This window comes from Rana temporaria, chromosome 2 (genome assembly GCF_905171775.1).
Source record: "Rana temporaria chromosome 2, aRanTem1.1, whole genome shotgun sequence".
Taxonomy (NCBI): domain Eukaryota; kingdom Metazoa; phylum Chordata; class Amphibia; order Anura; family Ranidae; genus Rana; species Rana temporaria.
The window spans coordinates 64,956,089-64,961,866 of record NC_053490.1 but is presented as its reverse complement, the minus strand read 5'-3'; positions in this window follow the sequence as shown (position 1 = coordinate 64,961,866).

The window sequence follows — 5,778 nt, the reverse complement described above, 5'->3', positions numbered from 1 at the left end:
CTGCGTGTCAATTCACACGGGAGAGTCGCAGGCTAACTGGTGAGTTACCATCTGGTGTGTGGCACTCACTGGCTTGGACTTTTTCTTTCTTTTCTTATGTTGGTAATTGTTTACAGTCACAGAGGCAATATGCAAAAGTGATAATACATTTGTTATAGGGCTGTTACTGATTAAAAATTTTGTGTTTGATTAATCGATTTTTTTAATCAATTAATGACTAATTTCAATTAATTGTAACGCACATACAATTTTCGGATCACCACCATATATAGTCTCCACTGTAATATCCACAGACATCTCCCGCACTGTAATATCCACAGACATCTCCCGCACTGTAATATCCACAGACATCTCCCCCACTGTAATATCCACAGACATCTCCCCCACTGTAAAATCCACAGACATCTCCCCCCCACTGTAATATCCACAGACATCTCCCCACTGTAATATCCACAGACATCTCCCCCACTGTAATATCCACAGACATCTCCCCACTGTAATATCCACAGACATCTCCCCCACTGTAATATCCACAATCACCACCACTGTAATATCCACAGACATCTCCCGCACTGTAATATCCACAGACATCTCCCCCACTGTAATATCCACAGACATCTCCCCCACTGTAAAATCCACAGACATCTCCCCCCCACTGTAATATCCACAGACATCTCCCCACTGTAATATCCACAGACATCTCCCCCACTGTAATATCCACAGACATCTCCCCACTGTAATATCCACAGACATCTCCCCCACTGTAATATCCACAATCACCACCACTGTAATATCCACAGACATCTCCCCACTGTAATATCCACAGACATCTCCCCCACTGTAATATCCACAGACATCTCCTCCCACTGTAATATCCACAGACATCTCCCCCACTGTAATATCCACAGACATCTCCCCACTGTAATATCCACAGACATCTCTCCCACTGTAATATCCACAGACATCTCCCCCACTGTAATATCCACAGACATCTCCCCACTGTAATATCCACAGACATCTCCCCACTGTAATATCCACAGACATCTCCCCAACTGTAATATCCACAGACATCTCCCCACTGTAATATCCACAGACATCTCCCCCACTGTAATATCCACAGACATCTCCCCCACTGTAATATCCACAGACATCTCCCCCACTGTAATATCCACAGACATCTCCCCACTGTAATATCCACAGACATCTCCCCCACTGTATAGGAAGATTAGCGCTTGCTTAGTCTTACCAGAGAAGCCGGCCGAACACGAGCTGTTGAGGCCGGGTGATGACTTCAGTGCGCCGCTCTAGGCTCACCTAGGCCGCCGCCAGGTGGACCAAGATGGCCACCGCTCCGGGAGCTAGGCCGAAGCTGCGGCCTTTCCTATGGCTGAGGCAGCAGCGGAGCTCTGCGGATCACGTGGTGTGCTGATCTGCATATGGTGACCCGTTCGGATCACGGATCATTTACGATCTATTGCACCACTAGTACCGATCAAAAAAAATTAACGATTAATCGAAGAATTAATCTTTAATTTCCACAGCCCTAATTTGTTAATATTTATATGTCCAAATATTATTATTATTTTCCCTTGGAAAGTTTACCAATAGATTCCTGTGTTCTCAATTTTGATGATATCTGAAACCGGTTTGAATGAATGAAATGACAAGATGCCTGAGTGATGAACAGCAAATATTGCCTCAGCCTATTAAGCCAACGCACAACAAGGTAAGCTGTTTTCAAAGCAGCAAACTTCTGAAGATAAACTATAATTAAACAAAAGAGGTTGTGTGGCTCAGCGGTCTCCAAACTGCGGCCCTATGCTTGCCTTTATTTGTGTTCTGTAGTCCAAATCAGGAGCTAGCAGCCTAGGTTAACAATTTTACAAAACCACAGATACAGTACAGTGATAAGGCCTGATTAATACCTATGCATTTTTAGTGCATTTTGCACTACAGAACGTGTTAAAGGGACTGTAGTGCAAATCTGCAAAATGAACTAAAAAGGCTCAGGTGTGAATCAGGCCTAAGACAGGAATTGAGTTACTGGCAGAATCACCTGGTAAAAATAAAAGGGAAAAATGCTTGAAAAAATAAATAAAACTATTGCATAGGATGCATTAAAGTGGAGTTCCACCCATAAATATAACATTACATCAGTAGTTTTAAAAAAATGTCATTAGTCCTTTACGAAAAAAAATTTTTAGATGCCTTCAAAGTGTTGTTGCTAGGCAGAATAGTTAACCTTCCCTCTTCCTGCACCTAGGTGCTTAAGCTTCACCGCACAGACTCCTGGGAATGTAGTGGGTGTAACTTTCCAGGAGTCTGTGCATTCCCCAGTCTCAAAGAATCATGTGACTTGGACAGCACAGGTGCTGAAACCTGATCTGACACTGCTTGTGCAGCACTGAGCATGTGCGAGATTTGCAAGGCTGAAATCCAGGAAGTCATACAGTCTGGCTTCATGATGCCCACACTTAAGATGGCCCCAGTCAATTTCTATTTTATAAAGTGTCTAAATGCTGTAACAACCTAACAAAACGGACCTTAGATTACAGACTAACTTTACTAGAATACATTAAGCTTGTGTATTACAGGGGTATTTATATTTAAAAAGTGAAATTGTGGCCGGAACTCCGCTTTAAGGTGAAAAAACGGGAAGCTTTACAACCCCTTTAAAGCGGTTGTATACCCTGTAAAAAAATTTACACCTGCAAAGGAGACTTCAATTCGGCAAGGTCCGGCAGCTGCCGGTCCTTTAGCCGAGGATCCCCGCTGCGCATGCGCCGCTGCAATCAGCGGCGCATTGCGGGGGGAATATCTCCTAAACTGTACAGGTTTAGGAGATATTCTTTATACTATAATAAGGCTGACCTGTAGGTAAAAGTCAAAAAGTGGGGTTTACAACCACTTTAAGTATAACACATATGTAAAATCTACAGTTCTGTTTGTAAAAGTTTTAGTATTTGATACAAAATGGAATTCAGTATTGGTTAGACATTAATAAGTAAGGAAGGTATGAATAGGCACTGAGTGTTCTATTGTGACTTGGGTGGTCTGTGGACTATAAAAGTTTGGGAACTGCTGCCTAAGGCTCCATTCACACCTTAGCGCTCTGGATTGCGGGCAGAATCACTGTGATTCTGCCTGCGGTTCCACAAACCCAGCAGAACGCGTTTGCAATGCCATTATTTCTTAATTGGCGCCCCAAATGCTGTGCAATTTTGCCACGATTGTCAAGTCACAAATCATTCGACAATCGTGTCAGAAATCATGACCGCAAACGCTCCTGGCTCTGTGGCAAGATTTGCTACATGAGCTTCTTTTAGAGCGGAGGGAGGCCCATTCAAATGAATGGTGCCGCTCCACAAAACGCTCAGCTAAAAAACAAAAAAGAAGCTAAAAATAAAATAAAAACAAGCTGCAGCAGCTGTCTGTGCACAGCACTCAGGTGTGAATGGAGCCTTATGGTACAAATGACTTACAGAAAGAGTAGTTCCTACATCTGGCCCACTGGGAATGTACAGAAGGATGCTGATCATTTTTACACAGTACATGTACCTGTTGTGCTATTTACGGTGCAATAGGTAGTACTTGTCATCTTTTTGGCTATAACTATATTATAGAACAAAGTCACGCTGCAGATCCGGCTGAAGGCCAAGAGATGACAAATCTATCTCTGCTGTGAAAATTAGGACATATGCCGCATACACACAATCGGATTTTCCGTCGGAAAAACCTTGGATGGTTTTTCCGATGGAATTCCGCTCAAGCTTGGCTTGCATACACACGGTCACACAAAAGTTCTCTGAACTTTCGACCGTCAAGAACGCGGTGACGTACAACACGATGACGAGCCGAGAAAATGAAGTTCAATGCTTCTGAGCATGCGTCAAATTATTTCTGAGCATGTGTCGGAATTTTGCACGTCGGAATTGCTACAGACGATGGGAATTTCCGATTGGGATTTTTTCCATCTGTAAATTTGAGAACCAGCTCTAATGCCGTGTACACACGATCAGAAATTCCGACAAGAAAAGTCCAATGTGAGCTTTTGGTCGGAAATTCCGACCGTGTGTAGGCTCCATCGGACTTTTCCTGTCGGAATTTCTACCAACAAAAATTTGAGAGCTGTTCTCAAATTTTCCGACGAAAAATAAATTCTGCTGGGAAATTTCCGATCGTCTGTAGCAATTCCGACGTGCAAAGTTCCGACGCATGCTCGGAAATAATTTGAGGCATGCTCAGAAGCATTGAACTTCATTTTCTCGGCTCGTCGTAGTGTTGTACGTCACCTCGTTCTTGACGGTCGAAAGTTCAGAGAACTTTTGTGTGACCGTGTGTATGCAAGCCAAGCTTGAGCGGAATTCCGTCGGAAAAACCATCCAAGGTTTTTCCGACGGAAAATCTGATCGTGTTGTAGCCTCATCAAATTTTTGTTGGAGGAAATTCCGACAGGAAAAGTCCAATGGAGCCGACACACGGTCGGAATTTCCGATCAAAAGCTCACATCGGACTTTTCTTGTCGGAATTTCCGATCGTGTGTACGCGCCATTAGCGTGTGAAGAGCAGGCTCACCTGAATGGTTTACTACTCATGGTATAATGCCGCGTACACATGATAATTTTTCGGCATGAAAAAAAACGTTGTTTTTCAGCATGTCCAAAAAACAAAGTTTTTCCAACTTCATCATTAAAAACGACAGTGCCCACACACCATCATTTTTAAAAAATGATGAAAAAAGCGCTGTGACGTACACCACGTACGACGGAACTCTAAAGGGGAAGTTCTATTCGCCTTTGGGCTGCTTTAGCTGATTCCGTGTTAGTAAAAGACGATTCACGCTTTTCTGTCTGTTACAGCGTGATGAATGTGCTTACTCCATTATAAACGGTAGTTTTACCTGAACGAGCGCTCCCGTCTTATAACTTGCTTCTGAGCATGCGCGGGTTTAAAACGTCATTTTAGCCCACACACAATCATTTTTTACAACCCGAAAAACTACATTTTTTAAAACGACATTAAAAAATGCAGCATGTTCGAATTTTTTTGAGAAGCCGAAAAACGATGTGAAGCCCACACACGATCATTTTAAATGACGTTTTTAAAAACTATGGGCCAGATTCTCGTACTTTTCCTGTGGACATAGCGTAAGCCATTTACACTACGCCGCCCCAACTTACTGGAGCAAGTGCCATATTCCTCAAGCACTTGCACCGTAGTTTGCGGAGGCGTAGTGTAAAAGGCCCGGCGTATTTCAAAGGGGGTGGCTTATATTTAAATTAAGCGTGCCCCCGTTCCGATCGAACTGCGCATGCGCCGGGCTAAAAATAGCCCAGTGCGCATGAGCCAGTTCTCGGCGGAAAACGTCAATGACGCCGACGTGTGCGTCATTGATGTAAAGTCGTATTCAAGAACGACTTACGAAAACGACGTACCCGACGGGAAAAGACGACGCGGACCCGACGCCATACTTAACATGGCATACGTGGGACTGGCGTAAGGTTACCCCTCATATAGCAGGGGTAACCTTACGCTTACGCAAACGACGGTTACGCGACGCGAATTCGTTCAGGAATCAGCGTATCGGGCTCATTTGCATAAACAAATGAGACCTGAACGTAAACGCCACCTAGCGGCCGGCGGCGAATTACATTTAAGATCCGACAGTGTCGGATCTACAGCGTATCTATGCGAAAATTATTCTAGGAATCACTCGCATAGATACGCGGGTCAAAAAAGAGAGATACGACGGAGTTTCCTGAGATACTCCATCGTAAC